Genomic DNA, 20,682 nt, shown 5'->3' with positions numbered 1-20,682 from the left:
CTTGATAAGTTACTCAAGTGACTCCAAGGGCTGGGGCCAGTGTTACTGGACCAAAGCGCCCTGCAGATGATAGAGAGGTGAAGGGATTGGGGTCTTCCCCTCAGAAAAGAAGGAAGGAAAGGAACGGAGGTGGGGAGGATGAGGGAGAGGAGCATGAGCTGGTGTGTTGATGTCACCGGAAGGGTTCAAAGGAGGAGAATGTCGGGGGTGGGGGGGTGTTAAGAAAGGAGTTTCCCTGTCTCCGCAGGTAAAGTATCTCTAGGGCATCTGTACTAGTGTCCTAGAGCTGCAGCGATCAAGCCCCACAAACAACAGGAATGTAATTCTCACAGTCCTTGGGGCCGCAAGTCTGCCATCAACATGCCCCAGGATTGGTTTCTTCTGGAGGCTCCTAGAGGGATTCTGTTCCAGGCCTGTCCCCTAGTCTCAGGTGTTGCCAGCGGTCCTTAGCGTCCCTCAGCTTGTGGATGCATCGTTCCCGTCTCTGCCTCTCCTGATACACCGTTACAGCAAATACCCGGCACACAGGAAGAGACAAGTGACAGGCACTCAGAGAATCAGAAAAGATTTTCTTCTGCACCAGCGCTGGCCAGCGGAGTCATCTCCAAAAGCTGAGCCCCGAGCCCTGGCGCTGGCCTACTTTTATGCCTGGTCAGCTTCCGGGTACTTGGAAACTTTCAATCGGCTGCACGGGTGGGCAGGATTGCAGGGGCTCAAGGGAAGAAATGGGGGAGAGGGGCACTTACCGATTGTGCTACATGGGCAGTCGGCTGATCAAGAAGCAAGTAAGCAAGATTATAGAAGCCAAAAGCATGCAAGGGGCGTATCCGGCCTCGGACATCTGCCTGTTTGTTTTGTTTTGTTTTTTTAATCTGCTTTTGTCAGCTGTCCTTCTCAACACGGCCTTCTCGCCTTCTCCCTGTATGTGCGGGTCTTTCTGTGTGTCTTCACACAATGTACTCCTCTCTCTGTGCCCAGATTTCCCTCTTACAAGGATAGCAGCCCATCCTACTCCACAAAGACCGTTATTTCCCAATAAGGTTACAGTCACAGGTATGGAGGTTAGGACTTGAACTTGTCTTTTTAGGGGATACAGTTCATCCCACCTCTGGCATAGACAAGGTGCAGCTAGAGGTGACCAGCCAGGGGCTCTTCTGTCCCCAGGAGACATCATATCTGTAACCTATTCTCAGTCTGCCACTTTGGAAAGCTCTGGTATAAACCCTCCTCCATTCCACTCCCGCCTTCCCCCCATCTCTGATAAAGTTTATACTAGACACACACTTCCTACATCCACACAGGCTGTGATCTGATCAAAGGTGCAGTACCCAATCAGGCACCTTCCATAAGGACCGATCCTGCCCGAAACTCACCTGTCATGGCCAAGCAGCAGGTGCATCTGTATGATGCAGGACATCCAGGGCTGTTGAGCCTGGTGCCATTCAACGTGGAACTCTTGAAACAAATTCTTGTCTGACTCTGGGCTCATGGGATCTTCTGACAGCTTACCTTTCGGGTGGCAGGACAGGGAGAGTGGGTTGGCTGGAGGACCCCGGTGTCCAGCACTACAGTTCCTACTTAAATCAATAAAGTAGCTTTCTGGCTGCAAATGGTCAGTGCATGACCCTGGTTAATAAGTCTGTCCCTGAAAGATGAGTGCATTCTCTCTGCACCGAGTTAACTCCACCTCGCAAGGCCATTTGGGAGATAGCCCCAGCCGTATCTGGCCAGTGCCCACCTTGCTGACCTCATTGCTAGGGCCTCATTTCCTTTGGCATATTCTTCTACTACAATTGTGGTCTCTAGAGGCACAAATGAAAGACAACTGACTCAGCCCAGAGGTGGAAGGGTAGGAGAAGAGTCCAAGAGGAGGGGAAGGAGCGAGCAGAGCAGGGCGGGAGGATTGTCGGCAGAGGGAACCATGCCTGTGAAGTCATAGTAACCTGAGGATGTGGGGGGCCATGGAGGGGAGGGCTCTGGTGCTTCTGAGGCCACAGTTTACTGCAAATGAGGACAGGCCTGGAGGTTACTCCACATAAGAAATCGGGCTCCTTGGGTGCTCTGCTAAGGAGCTGGGTCTCAGTCCCAAAGACTACCGGGAGCCATTTGGGATTCTAGGCAGAGATGCCATGACTAAATTCACATTTCACCAGGCTCACTGAGGCAGCTGGCTGGAAGAAAGAGAAACCAACAGGACAGAGAGGAAGAGAGAGGAGGTCACTGTGGTCATCCAGCTCTGTTAGGGCCAGAATCAAGACGACGGGATGGAGGACAGGCAAAAAATGAGAGGTGTTCAAGAAATACAGCAGTGAGGGCACCTGGGTGGCTCAGTCAGTTAAGTGTTCGACTCTTGATTTCTGCTCGGGTCATGATCTCATGGCTCATGAGTTCAAGCCTTGCATTGGGCTCTGCACTGACAGTGTGGAACCTGCTTGGAATGCTCTCTCCCACTCTCTGCCTCTCCCATGCTCATGCTGTCAATCTCTCTCTCTCTCTTTCTCTCTCTCTCCACCTCCTCTCTCTCTCCCCCCTCCTCTCTCTCTCACACACACACACACATAAATAAATAAAACTTAAAAAAATTTTTTTTAATACAATAGGGCCACCTATTTACGTGTTTACGCGTCCAATTCTTGATTTCGGCTCAAATCATGATCTCACAGTTCATGGGTTTGAACCCCACGTCGGGCTCTGCACTGATGGTGCAAAGACTGCTTACGATTCTCCCTCTCCCTCTCTCCCTCTCTCTGCCTCTCTCTCGAAAAATAAACTAAAAAAAAAAAAAAAATCTTTTCAAAAATACAGTAAACAGCCTAGGATGTGGAAAGTGAAGGAAAGGAGAGGGAAGAGACAAGGATTCCTGGTGCAGAGAAGATAGCAGGACTAAAATGGGCAGAATTGTGTCCCCCCCAAAAGATACACTTAAATTTTAACCCCAGTGCCTATGACCTTATTTGGACATAGGGTCCTTATAGACATAATCAAGTTAAGATGAGGTCCTACTTGAGTAGGTCCCAAGTGGGTCCAATGACTGGTGTCCTTATATGAAGAGGGAAATTTAGACACAAACATATAGACACACAGGGAGAAGTCATGTGACACTGGAGGCAGAGGCAGAAGGGAGGGATGCAATTTCAGACCAAGAACACCAAGGATTGCCAGCAGAAGCCAGAAGCTGGGATAAGGCGAAGAGGGATCCTTCCCTAGAGCCCTCTGAGAGAGCACAGCCTTAACGACACCTTGATTTTGGACTTCTGACCTCTGGAAATGTGTGAGAATAAATTTCTGTTGTTTGAAAGCCACCCAGTGTGTGCAACTTTGCTATGGCAGCTCCAGAACACTGGTGTTACCAACAGCCTCCTTCTCCGTGTATCAGTGTGTTTGCACCCAAACTTCTCTCTTCTTATAAGGACACCAGTCATTGGATTAGGGTCCATCCTAACATCTCAGTATGACCTCACCTTAAGTTGATTATATGCACAGAGACCCTGTCTCCAAATAAGTTCACATTTACAGGTATGAGGAGTTAAACTTGAACATATCTTTTTGGGGAACACCATTCAACTCACAGCATTCCTGAGTGAATATTTCTTGTATTTAGAAAAGAACACGAGAGCATAAGAACTGGGTGCCATAGGAGTGAAATTTGTTCTAAATTCAGAGAAGGGAGAAATTGCCTTGAGCTGGTGGAGGATATAGAGAATCTTGAAGAATGGCTAGGAATTAAATGCAGAGGAGGATAAGGATATGTCACAGTAACAAAAACCACCCACAGGTCACCTGCTCTGCACTGGGACTGTCCTGGATGAATTACATACATGGTCTCCAGCTCCTGGGGGCTCAGTCGGTTGAGCATCTGACTCTTGATTTCAGCTCAGGTCACGATTCCTGGGCCGTGGGATCAAGCTAAGTGTGGGATCCACACTAAGCATGGAGTCTGGTTAGGGTTCTCTCTCTCTCTCTCTCTCTCTCTCTCTCTCATTCTCTCTCTCCACCCCCGCCAGTCCTTCCCCTAGTCATGCATGCTGTCTCTCTAAAATACAAAAAATATGTACATATATACATACGTACATGATCTCTAGTCCCCCATTATCTATCATCGATTAGAAAATGGATTCTCCAGAGGTGGTGTTTTTCCCAAAGTCACACAGCTGGGCAGTAGTAAAGAGAGAACTGGAACACAGGCCCAATGGGTGCAAAAGCAATCGGGCTTCAAACCCAGTCTGCTGCACTGTGGGGTTCCTATAAGGAAACCAGGGAGATGGAGGTGTGGAGGTGGGTCCTGGGGCCGTGCGCAGTGGATGAACAACGTCACCTGCCTGGCCTGAACGAGAGCTTCCTGCACAGAGGGCAGGGGATGAGCCTGAACACGTGGGGCAGAGCCAGCTGGTTGAGGGCTTCATGCCAGGAGCTTCCAGAACAAGGGAGCCCCTGAAGGTGATTAGCAGGAAGTCCTGCAAGTGTGGTCATGGGACCACGGATGGAAAATATTTGTGAAGACGAAACCTGTATTACTCAAGTTGCAGATTGCAGGGTATTTTTTGACGACGGGGACAAGTTCCTCCAACTTTCAACAAGGATGATGGAGTCCAGAGATGCTCTCTGGTCCCATCTCTAGCCCTGTGTGACCCCAAACAAATCCCTATGCTTTCTGCAAATCAGTTTCCTTTTTTTCCTAATTTCTTTTTTGGGGAGAGGGTCAGAGGGAGAGAGAAAGAAAGAAAAAAAAAATCTAAAGCAGACTCCACGCTCAGCGTAGAGTCTGACTTGGGGCCCAATCTCACAACCAACTGTGAGATCATGACGTGAGCTGAAATCAAGAGTCAGACGCTTAACCGACTGGGCCCCCCCAGATGCCCCTGCAAATCAGTTTCCTATCACTGAAAGAAAGATCATGATACCTGCTCAATCCTCAGTGTTATTGGCACATCTGCTGGGTTATGTGCTGGGATGGAAGTATTATTACAGAGCTAGGAGCCTTGGCAAGACCCTTTTGTGGGTATGCATGGCCCTGGCCCTGAGATTGTGTTAGAATTCATGAAAGAGACACAACAGACAAAAAAGCTAATTTAAATGGTATTTGCAAAGACCATTTACTTGGCTTTGGGTGTGCTGGATTTTTTCTGTGTGTGGGTGGAAGAATTTATGCAGCAAATGGTACACGCACTTGAGTCAGGCAAGGCCCGGGTTTGAAGCTCACCTTCTTCTTCTTTTTTTTTTTTTTTTTAATTTATTTTTGAGAGAGAGAGCTCATTAGTAGGGAAGAGGCAGAGACAGAGGAGAGAGAGAGAGAGAGAGAGAGAGAGAGAGAGAGAGAACTGGAAGCAGGCTCCAGGCTCTGAGCCGATGTCTGAGGCTTAACAGACTGAGGCACCCAGGTGCCACACTATCTTCCTTTTCAAGACAATTCACCTTTGACTGGGGAGAAACAAAGGGTGGCTAAGCCATTCCCTCCTTTGGGGAAAATAATCTGTCTTCAGTAGTTTGCTTTCTACATAGTTTTGTTCTGGTCTATTTCATTTACCGGCAATGGAGCCGTTCAGAATGTGTTTTCAGGCAGTTCAGAGCATTCTCCTTATTCTTCTTATCAGATTTGTATCTGGGCTTTTCTGTTGCCAGGCCTGGCCCTGGGGCAAGCCTTCCTGAAGACTGGCAGCACAGGACCTGAGGCCCCTCCTTGGCTCTCCTGCCTGTCCTCTCCCGGCCTGCTGGGCTGCCCGGTGAGTCAGTCTCTTCCTCTGTTTCTGTTTACCTCATTGCAAAATTAGAGTCGTAGAAATAAATATTTACCAACCTCAACAGGATGTTGAGGCAATTAACAAATGAATAATTATAGAGCAGACTCACATATAAAGCTCCTGATAAAGCTAATTATTATTTTTGTAGGAGCTCTCAAAAGGAAAACCTTCTTTATAAGCGTCCACTCTCCAGGTGGCTTGTGAACTTGGCCTCCCACCAGGGTATGCCTGCTTTCTCTCAGGGATGGGATCGTGAACATCAAACTGGAGGCCCATTTCCCCAATAGTGTGGCCTTCCAGAGCCAGAACGCTGTCCTCTTTGGCAGCAACGAATGGAGACCATGGAGTTGCCAGGTAGATTTGTAGATCAGTTGGAATTTCAGATCAATGGCAAATGATTTTTAGTATAAATATGTTTCATGCATTAATTGTAAAAGGGGCAAAACACACTTATACTAAAAAGTTTTTGTTGTTTACCTGAAATTCTAATTTCAGTGGGCATCCTGCTTTTATTCATTTGGTTTTTTGTTTCTGCGAAATCTGGCAACACTAAATCCACATTGTTTTACTAACACCATCTCAGGATGGTGACATTCAGACATCACAGTTATCAACCCCTGCCTTTGAGAAAGCACAGCAATCAGTTATCAGTGTTAATGTTAACGTCTGACACATGGGGCTGCAGCCACACCAGGTGACCGTCCTCGTTCAGGCAGGATGCTTTAAATGGGACTGTTTGCCTAGCTTTGCCTTCTAGAGTTGTGACTCTCATAGGTGGTGTTCCTCCTGTCTATCTATAAAACAATGGAGAGAGTGTCTCTTTAGCTCCAGGACCTTGTAAAGATGAGAAAATGATTGGGGCACCTGGGTGGCTCAAGTTTGTAGAGGGTCGGACTTGGCTTAGGTCATGATCTCGCAGTTTGTGGGTGTGAGCCCTGCGTGGGGCTCTGTGCTGAGAGATTCTGTCTCCCTCCCTCTCTCCCTCTCTCTCTCTCAAAAATAAGTAAACATAAGAAAAAAAGATGAAAAAATGTTCAAGAAGGATTGAAACCCACGTTCTATGCGAGACCATTTGGTTGAACTTATGACATTTATGTTTTTTAAAGTCAAACAAGTCAGAAGTGGCCATTTCGCATGGCTCAATATCTAGGCTACCATTCAAGAAACCGTCAAGGTTCTAGAGTGGGCTCTGATGTCAGGCACCAGAGATGCCTCAGTAACCCAGTTCAGATTCATGTCTACGTGACCTTATACGTGATCTCATCTCTGTTAGGGTATTTGCTTGTTGCCTGAAGGCCCTGTCTCAGCTTAAGCTTGTAGGTCTTCACCCAGTAATGAGTGCTTGCTAATTGATTTCAGTGGAAGGCTTTAGTTTCCTACAAAGCTCTCTGAAAAAGGTTGACCATGGAGATTACATTCTGAGAATGACAAAGTAGTTTGATGAAAATAAGCCCTAGAGATAATGGAATTTTTTTTTCTTCATATTTGAAAGCAGTGGAGAGTGAGTAAAAGAGGTAGAAACTGGAGTGGAGTTTACCCTTGAAAGAGGGGAAGTGTGCCTGGTGATATTTGGAAGTTTGCTGCTTTTTTTTCCCCCTTGAAGAAATTTCCTGAATCCCCACACTCCCCATTGGCAGAAAACATCAGCCTTGCTGGCTTGAGGTAGATGTAATATACATAACACAAAGTGCATGTGCCTGTGCATGCAGCCTGTGGCTCTACTGCTAAGGTTCCTGTGAGGTATATGAAGCAGTACAGTATTACCCCTAAGATTGCGATAAAATAAAGGCCTATATTATAACCACTAAAGCAACTACCAGATGCAAAGAGGTGTAGCTAAAGAGTCAGTAGAGGATTAAAATTGAATGTCAGAGGAGCACCTGGGTGTTTCAGGGGGTTAAGCATCAGACTCTTGATTTTGGCTCAGGTCATGACCTCATGGTTCATGAGGTCCAGCCCCCCACTGGGCTCCCTGCTGACAGTGTGGTGAGGAGCCTGCTTGAGGTTCTATCTCTCCCTCTCTCCTCCCTCCCTGCCCCTTCCCTCCCAGAATAAATAAACTTAAAAAAAAAAAAAAAAAGGTGGCTGATGGCAAAGGGAGAATTTGAACCAGGAAGAGCACAAAGAAGGGAAAAAAGAGGAAGACCACCCAGGAGGTTTCATGGAATTTGTTTGTGATCAGCTTGTGAGGTTGGCAGGGAAGTTGGGGCACAGGAATCATACCCAATGGCCCTTCTCCTCTGTCACCATTTACAAAGGACTGCAAGACATTGGTGTGTTCCTCCTCCCAGACCTCTCTTCTCAAGCTCAGTAGGTTGCAGGGGTAGGTGTTGCTGCCCCCCCCCCCCACACACACACACCCAGCCTAGCACTGCTTCTCAGCTCTGCTTAGACTGTGAAATTGGGGTTTGTTTCTGCAACCATTCCCCGCCCTCAGCCAGGGGTGCCCTCTACCCCAGATAACCTCGCCCTCCCTGTTCTCAGCAAGGAGAACTGCTGCTCCGGGAAGAAAGGTCCAGAAAGGCAGCTTCCTCCCCACCGCCCCCCCCCCTTGCTGAGAACAGGGAGGGCGAGGTTATCTGGGGTAGAGGGCACCCCTGGCTGAGGGCGGGGAATGGTTGCAGAAACAAACCCCAATTTCACAGTCTAAGCAGAGCTGAGAAGCACATATTTTAGAACAATGCTGGGAGTGTCTGACCACAGGAAACCACCTCAGGCTTAAGGTTCCTCTTAAGAATGTACGCCCCCTCCGGTTTCCCTCAGGAATTTGATGAAAGACCAAAGTATGGCCGCAGGCCACCCCTCGTGCTATGGACGCGAGCCAATCTGGAATGGCACTCAGCACCTAGAGCTCTCAAGCCGGTTAAGAGTAGAAGCTGAGAAGGACCAAGAGGGTAGAGTAGGGGAGGGTTGACCAGAAGCTTATAAAACAAAGACCCTTGCCCAGAGTTCTCAGGCATTCACTTTTGAACATCCCCTCTCTGTAAAGAGAGTTTCCCTACCATTCTAACTTTCTAATCTTATACTCTAATAAACTTGTGCCTGCGGCTCATTCTGTGTCCACCTCTTCATTCTTCCAAGTGGCGTGCCAACAAATTCCGGGTATTGTGGTAAAAAGTCCTGCAATACTGGGGCGCCTAGGTGGCTCAGTCAGTTAAGTGTCCGACTTTGGCTCAGGTCATGATCTCACAGTTCATGGGTTCAAGCCCCGCGTCAGGCTCTGTGCTGACAGCTCGGAGCCTGGAGCCTGCTTCAGATTCTGTGTCTCGCTCTCTGCCCCTACCCTACTCACACTCTGTCTCTCTCTCTCTCAAAATAAGATTAAAAAAATTTTTTTTAAAAGTCCTGCAACATATCTCTTACAATGACCAGAATTTAGTAGTTCACGACTTGTTGATGTTGCTTGGTGCTTCCAGCTAAGAAACCGGGCAGAGAAAGGCCATCATTGCCCCATGTAGCCCAGGAGCTTGTCCATACTGGACGCACCAAATGTTTCCTGGGGTGGGCTGATCAGGGATTGCTGTGGACTGACTTGTCCTTGCCACATTGCTGGTGTAACACTCGCTGTTTGTGGCAAGAAGAAGGTGTCACCTTGCCAAGTGCCGAAGACGCATTTGCTGAGGAAGATGAGCAGGGCTTTTCAAATACGTTAATTAGCCTAATCGTGATTCTCCCTTATTTATTCAAGAAATAGTTACTGAGAACCTCCCGGATGAGACCTGGGTGCTGTGGTGTCTGGTGACATCAGGTGTTCCCAGTCAATACACACAGGAGACTGACTGCATAGTCCCAGAGGAGACTGGTTGCCATTCAAAAACAGATGAAATTCATTCTTTGCTTCGCTATTAGGAAAGGTAATTTCCATTGTATGTATTGAGGCTACAAAAATCGCTTCTGAATGGAACAGACAATCGTAATAGAAGATTATCATCAGTAATTTAGACTCCCTGGATTAATTTGACCTGCATATGCACTTTCAGAAGGTGAAGAATTATCGATGATGTCAAAGCGATTCAGCAGCAGAAGCTAGAACTGCAGGAGTCTGATAGATGCTCATTTAAGAATCCTCTTAACTCAGTCTGTTTATAGGCAAAACAAAATGAAACAGTAAAAACCATCTTGCTAAAAAACCCACAACACAGACTGAAAATGCATCAAAGTGACTCAGATGAAATTTGTTCTCCTTCTTTGGTTTCCCAAAACAATCCAGCAGTGATTATCCGAAGGGTTGGGAGCTAGAACCAACAGGATTTAAATGAATCCAGCTGTTCCTCACTTTGAAGCTCCTCCCTCTGCAAGCTGCACCCTAGAATTTTTTTTTTTTTTTATTTTTAGAGAGAGCACGGGCGGAGAAGAGGGGCAGAGGGAGAGAGACATTCCCAAGCAGGCTTCAATCCCACAACCCTGGGATCATGACCTGAACTGAAATCAAGAGGCCGACACTTAACCGACTGAGCCACCCAGGCGCCCCTTGCACCCTAGAGTATTTAACTGGGGTTGTCTGGAAACACAAAAACAGCAAAATTCCTTCATCATGTTATAAACCCTTTAATGTCCCTACTTCTTAAAAGAGCATTTATTAGTTATCTAAATTACTGAGCGTGTAGTGTGTTTGTTTTGGCTTCAGCCTTGCCCAAAGGATGTTCTGAACTCTTTGACCCTTTAACTGATATGATTGTTCAAATCTCCACCCGTTCTAGTGATGACACGGGAATCACTTTTAATAAATATCAGATGGGAGTCACTTTATCAGCCTCAAAATATAAAGTTATATAAGGATCTTGGCCTTGGAGATATTAATACTATGCCCAAGATACTCCCATCCCTCAAAGGTTTTATTCATTCCCTTCAGCTGTGTCGTGCATGCACCTGTCTCCCCACTCCAACCAGATCACCCATTCTTTAGCAAACAGGAACTCTGTTTCATTCATCTCTGTGCCCACATCTGCCTTGGCCACCCCAGCACCCAGCACGGTTCTTCATCTACGCAGCAAACTTGCAAAACATGCTTATTAAATAGGAGATGTGGCCATCAAGTAGAAGTACTTATTTTCTTGGGTGGCTTGTAAAGCGACTCTGAAAGTATTTATAATATTATTTTGAGGGGTGGCAACATCAGGGAGATTAGCTTCCGGTGCCAAAGGGCCTGCTTTGAAGAACAACCCTCATGCAGAAGCCTAAGACTTTGGTGTATCTGTTGTGGAGGCAAAAAGGATTTCATTGTTTTGGGGCACATGTCATTACGAAATTTTAGAATGTTCCAGGTATATCTTGTCCATCAGTTAGGCCAAACTTTCTCATGAAAAACCAAGGCTCAGACAATTTACAGGACTTACTCAAATCATTAGTTTATTGTCAAGGCAGAACTAAACTTTAACTCCCTAAATCTCTAGATAGTATTTTTTTCTACTATTGTATCACATTATCTCTAGAGACTGCTAAAAACAAACATTGGTTTTTATCCTTTTTCCTTTTTGACTAGGAAACTTCTTTAAGGAATGAGTAAGAAGAGTCTCAATTCTGAGAGAAGGCCATCACACTTAAAGATTTATAACAAAAAAGAGCTTCTTTTTCTGACCTAGATGAACTTTGCAAACACGAAAAACAGAAAACTTAAGTCATATCATCGAAAGAATTTTTTCTTACTCTTGAGCCCCTACCAGCTAGATATATTCAATGATTTTCTTTAATAAAAGCTCTCGACTAATACATATTTTATATTTAGGAAATGCTTTTAAGAAATACTAAGGGGCATCTCAGTCGGTTAAGCGTCCAACTTCAGCTCAGGTCATGATCTCACGGTTTGTGAGTTCGACCTCTGTGATGGGCTCTGTGCTGACAACTCAGAGCCTGGAACCTGCTTCAGATTCTGTGTCTCCCTCTCTCTCTGCCTCTCCTCTGCCCTCCCTCTCTCTCTCTCTCTCTCTCTCTCAAAAATAAACATTAAAAAAAAAATACTAGATACCCCAGATACAAGGTGAGAGTCTTACTCAACTTACCCTACCAATAAAAAAAAAGAAAGAAAAGAAGAAAAATATTTGAAAGGTAGAAATTTTAAAAAATGGGGAAAAAAGTAAAAGACTTTATCAAGACGAATTTTAAAATAAATTGGTTAACAGAGACTTGAAACTGAACAATGAAATGTAATATGTGACATGGTTTAGATCCCAAATCAAACTAAATATAAAAATAAAATGAAGGGGCGCCTGTGGGTGGCTCAGTTGGCTAAGCATTCAACTTTGGCTCAGGTCATCATGATATAGTTGTTCATGGGTTTGAGCCCCACATTGGGCTCTCTGCCGTGAGCACAGAGCCTGCTTAAGGGCCTCTGTTCCCTTCCCTCTGCCTCTCCCCTGGTCACCTGCTCTCTCTCTCTCTCTCTCTCTCTCTCAAAAATGAATAAACATTTAAAAATAAATTAAATTAGGGGCGCCTGGGTGGCTCAGTCGGTTAAGCGGCCGACTTCGGCTCAGGTCATGATCTCACAGTCCGCGAGTTCGAGCCCCGCGTCGGGCTCTGTGCTGACAGCTCAGAGCCTGGAGCCCGTTTCAGATTCTGTGTCTCTCTCTCTGCCCCTCCCCTGTTCATGCTCTGTGTCTCTCTGTCTCAAAAATAAATAAACATTAAAAAAAATTTTTTAAATAAATAAATAAATAAAATAAAAATAAATAAAATTAAATTAAAATAAAATAAAAATACATCTTTGAGATCATTTACATATGGACTGGGTTTCAGATGGTATGAGGAGATATACTGTTAATTTTATTAGGTGTGATGATGGTACTATGGTTATATAAGAAAATATCCTTGTTTTTTTAATATGTGCAGTGAAGCATTTAAGGATGAAATGTTGGGGGGACAAAAGGTTTCATTGCTTTTCAGTCTGAGACTAGCTTTAAAACACTTCAGCAAAGGGAAGAAATAAAGCATCTAAGACAAAATGTTAATTTATAAAATCAAAATGACCTTTTTATGAGAATTTGTCATATTATTCTCTTTACTTTATATATAAAATTGTTATAATGAGTTCTCATGAGAATAATGTTGAAAAGCATGTTGGGTGAATTTAATCTTAAATACCACTTCATTGTTGAAATGACTTTTGGTATAAGTGTAACAGGAACAATATCTTTGATGGGGAAGTACTAAGCCAGCCAGATGGTGAACAAATTGTACTTCTCATCTTCCTTTAAGTGAAAAGATGTCAGAACTTAAAAAAAAAAAAAAACCCTCTATGAACAAAATCAGTCTTTTCTTTAAAGAGAAAGTATGATGAAGAACCGGCATTGTAGAAATCAAGGAAGTTAGAACCTGAAATCATTCTCGGGAATGATTTACGTGAGGTTACAAGGCGGGGAGCTCTGTCAGTACTCCTTCGATTCCAGGAGTTTGGGCGCTTTTTTTCCCCCTTAAATTAATGTTCCTGCACTTTGCAATGCTTCCTTTTTACTTGAATATTCTCACAATGCTGTTTCTATTATAAATATCACAACTGGCCCTTGCTCACACTAACAGATCAGTTGTGTCTGGACTTTCAGTAGGGAATATAACCTTTGTTCTGTTTAAATCATCTCTCTCTGGGGCACCTGGGTGGCTCAGTCGGTTAAGCGTCCGACTTCGGCTCAGGTCATGATCTCATGGGTGGTGAGTTCGAGCCCCACGTCGGGCTCCATGCTGACAGCTCAGAGCCTGGAGCCTGCTTCGGATTCTGTGTCTCCCTCTCTCTGCCCCTTCCCCGTTCACACTCTGTCTCTCTCTCAAAAATAGACATTAAAAAAAACTAAAAATCAATCAATCAATCAACCATCTGTCTGAAACTAGAGAAGAGAGACATGAGTCAGGATAGGCAAGGTTATGCTGCAGAAACAAGCTAACCTCAAAATCTCAGTGACTTCAAAGGTTCATGTCTCACAAAAAAATCTGTGGGTCAACAAAGCAGTGGGTGGGAAGAGGGAGATACACTGGGTAGGGCACCAGGCTGCCAGAGCCTTCCCCGTCTTATAGCTCTGCTACCTGGGACTCGCCTCTGCAGGACAAGAGTGACTAGGGCATACCACAGGGTCTTCTCACTGGTCACTGCAGCTCTACATTTCTTTGACAAGAACTGATCATGAGATCCAACCTAACTGCAAGGGGGCAGAGAAGTGTGGCCTTCCATGTGTCAGTGAAGGAAAAGTAACTGTTTTGGTGAGCACCGTTTCCACTTCATTATCATCACTTGCTTTGTAGGTGTATAGATCGTTCATTCACCAAGTGTAAAACTATTGCTTGAGGACCCACTATATGCAGGCACTGTTGTGGGCATTGATAACAGCCAGAGCCTTAATTCAACGGCTGCATTCCATGAAGGTCTGTCATCCTGAGAAGATAGTGTGCTCTGCCTTTTTATTGCTCACGAGAACGTAAAATATAAACTCAAAGAACAGAGATAAAAATTTGTTTGCTGACATACAGATGGCTTCTATCTAGAAGGTGTTATATATCGGAAATACTTAAACTTACAAAAATTAGTATCGAGGATGATCTTTGGAGTGTGACACACTGTATTCCAGTCTTAGCAGTGTCACCTCCCATGAAACTTAGGTCTTTTTTTTTTAATGTTTATTTTTCAGAGAGAGAGAGAGAGAGAGAGAGAGAGACAGAGCATGAGCGGGGGAGGGGCAGAGAGAGAGGGAGACACAGAATCCGAAGCAGGCTCCAGGCTCCGAGTTGTCAGCACAGAGCCCGACACCGGGCTCGAACTCACCACCCATGAGATCATGATCTGAGCCGAAGTCGGACGCTCAACTGACTGAGCCACCCAGGTGCCCCCGAAACTTGTGTTAGGTGCCTCCTTTGTAAGACGAATAAGAGAATAATACTTTGCACCCAGAGAAGGATTAAATGCAGTGATGTGTGGAAATTACACAGTGTACAGGCACAGCAGGCACTCTGTAGTGTGAAACACATAATTTCTAATTAAAAAGTTAAATAATTTAAAATAACACAAAAATGGGATCCAACTCGTTGGGATGTTTCTGTCCGCCTGCCTCCCTGCCATTCTTCCTTCCTGAATGATTTGGTTTACAAGCCACTAAGTGGGGAGCAGGGCAAGGCCACCATCCATGTCTGGGAGCCTGAGACAGTGTGTCAGAACCCAGGCAAGATGTGGAGATGCAGTGGCAGCAGGCCGGTTACTTATAGAGGACACTGATGCAGTAAGCAAACATACTGAGAAAAATGGGGGCCGGTTTCCTCACTGTCAGAGAAGGAAGTTACAAATACAGAAAACGAAGAAACTAGAATGAACTTTGTGGTATCAGATTTGGAAGTGGAAGTATTGGTATGAACTCCTGGTTTGTAGTGTACAGAGATAAATAAATATGAGTGTCTGATACATACATGATGTGTGTGGTGTGGATGGGTAGACAGGTGGATGGATGATAGATAGACAGATAGATAGATAGATGATAGATAATAGATAGATAGGACGATAGAGCCCTAGCACTATCTGAAAACAGTGATATGCTGTTAACCATGTGCACTCCTAGAGTCTTGATCTAGGTTTCTAAATATTCTTCTCTATTAAAAAGATAATTAGAGATTCTTGGAGAAATGGGTGATTCTAGGATCAGGGCAGGGAAAGTACAAGATGGGCTTAGAACATGCCAGAAAGTTGGGAAGATCTCAGTGCATGATAAGGACATATTAAAAGGACACTGAAACCAGTTCAGTGGGCCCCACATTGGACAAATCCAGGGGGAAATAAGCAATTTGGCATCAGAGCAAATGGTTATGGCAAGAGATGATAACGCCCTGCACAAAATAGGAATCTATGAGTCTATACTGACACAATGAAATGACATAATAACTAGCGGGAGAAAAGAAAGCTTTCCTTACAGTGAAATGCCAACTAATAAATGTACAAGGAATGCTGGAATCAGAAAATCACTATTTGACAATATATTGATTATTAGTGCTACCAGAAAACATTAATAGATATTAAAACTATCTAGTGAATGAGATTTGACAAGGAATGGAGTATTTGTATGGTCTCAGAGTCTCTCCTCACAAAAGCTTTATGGATCACAAAAGAAAAAGAACAACCTGACAGTGGAGAAACTCAGAAGACAACACGAATCAAATGATCAAAGTTAATACCACCTGTAATGAGTCAAACTGAAACCTTCTACCACTTGAACAGGCACAGCAAGAAAAATTCACCAGGAATTCCAAAGAGCATAACCTGAAATAATTGGAAGAAACGCTGGACAGATCCAAACTAAGAGACATTCTAGAAAATAACTGGCTTGTAATCTTTTAAAGTGTGGAGATTGTGAAAGTCAAGGACAAACTGAGGAACTGATTGACAAAGACGAAAGATGAGAAAGTAGCCTTCAGACCATCTGGCACATGACAGACCCTCCATGGCCTGCCTTGCCCTTCCCAGGCCCCAGCTAAATGTGGCCCCCCATTCTAGACTGGATCTTTTCTGTGAGAGACATCCTGAAGACCACTGCCCAGCTTTAAGTGGGGCCTGAAGACCAGATGATGGTACATTATCAATTTTGGTTTCTTGATATTGATGGCTATGTTGGGGTTGTTTAAGAGAACGCCATTATTAGAATTTCACACTAAGGCATTCAAGATTGATACAATATTGTAGCAGCAACCTATTCTTGTTTTTTTTTGTTTTTTTTTTAAGTTTATTTATTTACTTTGAAAGAGAGACAGAGCATGAACAGGGGAGGGACACAGAGAGAGGAGGACACAGAATCCCAAGCAGGTTCCACATTGTCGGTGCAGAGTCTGATGCGGGGTTTGAACTCATGAACGGTGAAATCATGACTCGAGCCAAAATCAAGAGTCCAGGGCTCAAACGACTGAGCCACCCAGGAGCCCCAACAACCTATTCTTCAATGGCTCACGAGGAAAAGTTCTTTGTACTCTCTTTACAACCTTTCTCTAAATTTAAATAAACATCAAATGTACCCAAGTTAGGGATGATGGCGGTGATGGCTGCACAGCAATGGGAGTGTACTGAACACTGCTGAACTGCACGCTCAAACGTGGTAAATTTAGGTGTCTTTATTACAATTTGTTAAAAAGCTAGGAAAATGGTAAATAAAAATTAGAGAACAAATGGTTGCTCAGGAAACACATTTGGAACTAGTGTGTCCTCTGAATCCAAACTGCACGTCCGTATGTGGAAGGATTTGTGTGTGTAGTGCTTGCCAGTGTCCTGGAGAAGGGAGTTAAATGGACTTCTCTAACACAGAAGTCTTCTGGGCAGCATCACCCTGAGGGCTATTAGAAGTGTGTAGACAGGGGCACGTGGGTGGCTCAGTCAGTTAAGGGTCCGACTTCAGTTCAGGTCGTGAGATCGCAGCTCACGAGCCCAAGCCCCACATCAGGCTCTGTGCTGACTGCTCAGAGCCCGGAGCCTGCTTCAGATTCTCTGTCTCCGTCTCTCTCTCTCTCTGTCTCTCTGTCTCTCTTTCTCTTTCAAAAATAAACATTAAACACAATTTTCTTAAAAATTTGAACTGTACGGACATTTTTCTGTTGTCCCTGTGACTGGGGAGGGGTGCCCTGCCAGAACTCAGGAGGTGAGGACCAAGATGGCAGGCCCCCTGCAGCGTGCGGAGGGTACCAAGAAATAAAGAACCCCCCCTCCAGCCATTCGTGAGCTGAAAAAGAGCTTTTTATAAGTGTCTCAGCCTGGAGCTCCACTTTCTTTCCAACTGCAAACTATTTCTTGTCATACTTCTCAGGTTCACCGAATTTTCCAGGAATACCACGACCATGTAAGTTGAGAGAAGACTACTTTGTTGTGTTTGAAACTCTACCAAGAAGTTGCTCACTATGGGGAAAAATGAGGTCACCTCTGGCAGGGCCGCCTGCCTGTGGTATTTGAGTGACCAGTGCACACACCTTCCTCTGCCTTTGCAGTCTTCCCACGCTGCTATGCAACAGAACTTTCTGGAGTCTCCTTTGAACTGCCTTCCAACCAAAACCTTATTAAATTGGCAAAACCATGAATACAAAGATTGAGTTTAATTGCACTAAAAGGATTTCTTTCTTTCTTTCTTTCTTTCTTTCTTTCTTTCTAAAAAATGTTTATTTATTTTTGAGAGAGAGACAGGGTGCTGGGGAAGAGCAGAGAGAGAGAGGGAGAGAGAGAATCCCAAGCAGACTCCACACTGTCAGTGCAGAGCCTGACGCAGGGCTTGATTTCAGGAACTGTGAGATCATGACCTGGACCGAAATCAAGAGTCAGACCCTCAACCGACTGAGCCACCAGGCGCCGCACTCAAAGGATTCTTTTAAAATATTTCCTATGATCGTTTTCATATGTGTATCGATTTTGTCACTCAAGGGTGAGACCTGCATTGGGAAATTGCATATTGGAATTATTTTTTCATGCTTATTATTCTCTAGCCTCCTTCTCACCCTGAACCAGGGATCTACCCCAGGACCTCTCGTCCCTGTTCTACAGTTTCTCTTCCCATCCTCTCTGCCCTGGGGCTCATCGAAGCCCATGGGCTCCAAGCTTCATTTCCTACAGAATGAATTTAAGGAAATCAATATGGGGGATATGTTTTTGGCAATCTACCGTCCCATGTCAAAAGGCAAGAAATTCTTTAGCAGTACCATTACAGGTGAATTTGTAGTTCACCTGGGAGGAAATCATATTTCCTCATTTTCAAAAGTCTATCATTTATTTCTGACATATATTATGACTTTAAAGAAGGTTTTTTCCCCTCTTTCTTTCATCCTATATAAATAGTTTTGGCCTGTTATGTACCCTACTGCTTACTTGTAACTTTACTCTTTCATTTTCTATTTTCTATACATTTTCTATACAGAGCTCTCTGATCTTCTCACTTCTTGTGCATACAGACATTTCTTATAAGCAAATGCAAATAACCATTTCCTGTGTCTTCCAGTGTAGCTAGGCCTCAGCATTTACATATTCTTTTTTCATAAATTACTTTCCTTTATTCCTCCTTAATTTTATAATTGGATCATTACATTTGTTTTTAAGTTATGTGCATAGGGGGTTAGCCCTGAGTATGGTACAGGTCAAGGGTGTCAATGCCGGGGGTGCAAATTCTGTGCTTGGAACTTAATTCCTGTGTCTCCACTTCCTCTTATGTATAGCGGAGATGCTCAAGGATGTCTGTCTCCAAGGATCCCGGTGGCAGTCAAAGTACTCAGTACATGTCAACGATCTCTGTTAATCTTTATGAGTCACCACAAAGAGAAAGAGAAACATGAACGGGAGTTCATATTCCCTGTTCCATGTCTGCTTTTGGGTTCCATGAACCTTTCCTGTATTCTTCTATGATAGTTCCTTTTCTGTTTACATAAGTCAAGTTAGTTCCAGTTACCTGCAACCACAGAAGCTTGACTAACACAGGGGAAAGAAGACTGAATCTAAAATAGCCACTGCAGATGAGGCTCAGGACTTGAAGAGCTAACACAGCACTGGCATTTGGAGGCAATGTGTTGTAGATCCTGGCACTTACTTGGTAGACCCTCTCTGAATCTTCCAGTAGAACGCCTGTGAATGTAACAAAATATAGGGACTCGTAACACCACTGGACATTAGAGAAGGAAGAGTGCCATGGGCCAGAATGCGGGGGGATTTCCACTAACTTCAGAGTAGATGAGGTTGGATTGAAAATTACCCCTTTGAATCATCCCTCCTTGCCGTCAACCAGCACAGTAATAGATGGCTGGTAAAACCGTAGGGAGGTCTGACTCACCTCCATTAAAAATTTCTATTAATAGTGTGAGAACACTTCTCTGAGCAAGCCAACTTGTCATTCATGTGTGAAAGTAACAAAGATGGTCTCAAATAGGCAAGGGCCCCCCAAAAATCCACCGTCGTATGTCTCCCTGAAAGTGACATTTCAATGAATAGAAAGGCCATGCAATAAGTATTAAAACCAATTGAACATTTACGTAGTTTTTAGGATATGGTTTCAAAATTGAGTAAGCAAAAAATAACTCTTAAGAAAATATTTACATGAGCAAACACTTGACATATGTTAGAGTATTACATGAAAGCCATGGAGAGGGTACGAGGGAAGGAGAGCTGTACATAAGGGCAAATGTTGTTCTCAACTTTAATAACCAGAGAAATTGATTTTAACCACGTGGCTCTTAAACTTAAAGGTAACCTCAAGCAGGCTTAAATGGGGTGTCTATTTCCAATCAAATAAAATATGGCAAGAAAACAGAAACAGACAAAGAAATTAAGAAGGCAGCCTCACAAACAGAAAGCACACATCAAGAAGACTGAAGTAGAACCAAGAGTATCAGAAAGATTATCAGTAGTTAAAGACACATCACAATGCTTTAATAATAGTAGAATGTTCAATGAACAAGCAGGATAAAATACCATATACATATGAATGAAATTGTGTAAAACATGTATAGAAGAATCTGGAGGGAGAGTAGGAAAATGTTTAAATTAGTTGTATCAGGATATATGTGAATTTTTCTGTTTGTTTTTTACCTTTTCTGGTATTTGTGATTTGTCAACAACGAACATGTATTATTGTATTAGGCAACACTCATTACTGCAAAAAGCAGAAACTAATGCTGGTTATTATCCGTCTGTAGGACAGGCAGACAGTCTGAGGACTCAGAGAAGAACTGATATTGCAGCTTGCAGAATTCCCTCTGCTTCCAGGGGAATATCGATCTTTTTTCTCTTAAGGCCTTCCACTGATTGAATGAGGCCCCCACGTTATGGAGCATAATCTGCTTTACTCAAAGCCTACTGACTTAAATGTTAATCTCATCTAGAAATACCTTTATAGCAAAAAATAAATAAATAAAAATGCCCTTACGGCAATGTCTAGACTAGTGTTTGACCAAATATTTGGGTAGTGTGGCCTAGCCAAGTTTGGGTAGTGTGGCCTAGTGTGTTAACTATCACAGCCACCAATTG

The sequence above is a fragment of the Panthera pardus genome, unplaced genomic scaffold (assembly GCF_024362965.1).
Source record: "Panthera pardus isolate Hobbes unplaced genomic scaffold, ASM2436296v1 HiC_scaffold_17, whole genome shotgun sequence".
In the NCBI taxonomy this organism is placed as follows: Eukaryota; Metazoa; Chordata; class Mammalia; order Carnivora; family Felidae; genus Panthera; species Panthera pardus.
This window is presented reverse-complemented; position numbering follows the sequence as displayed.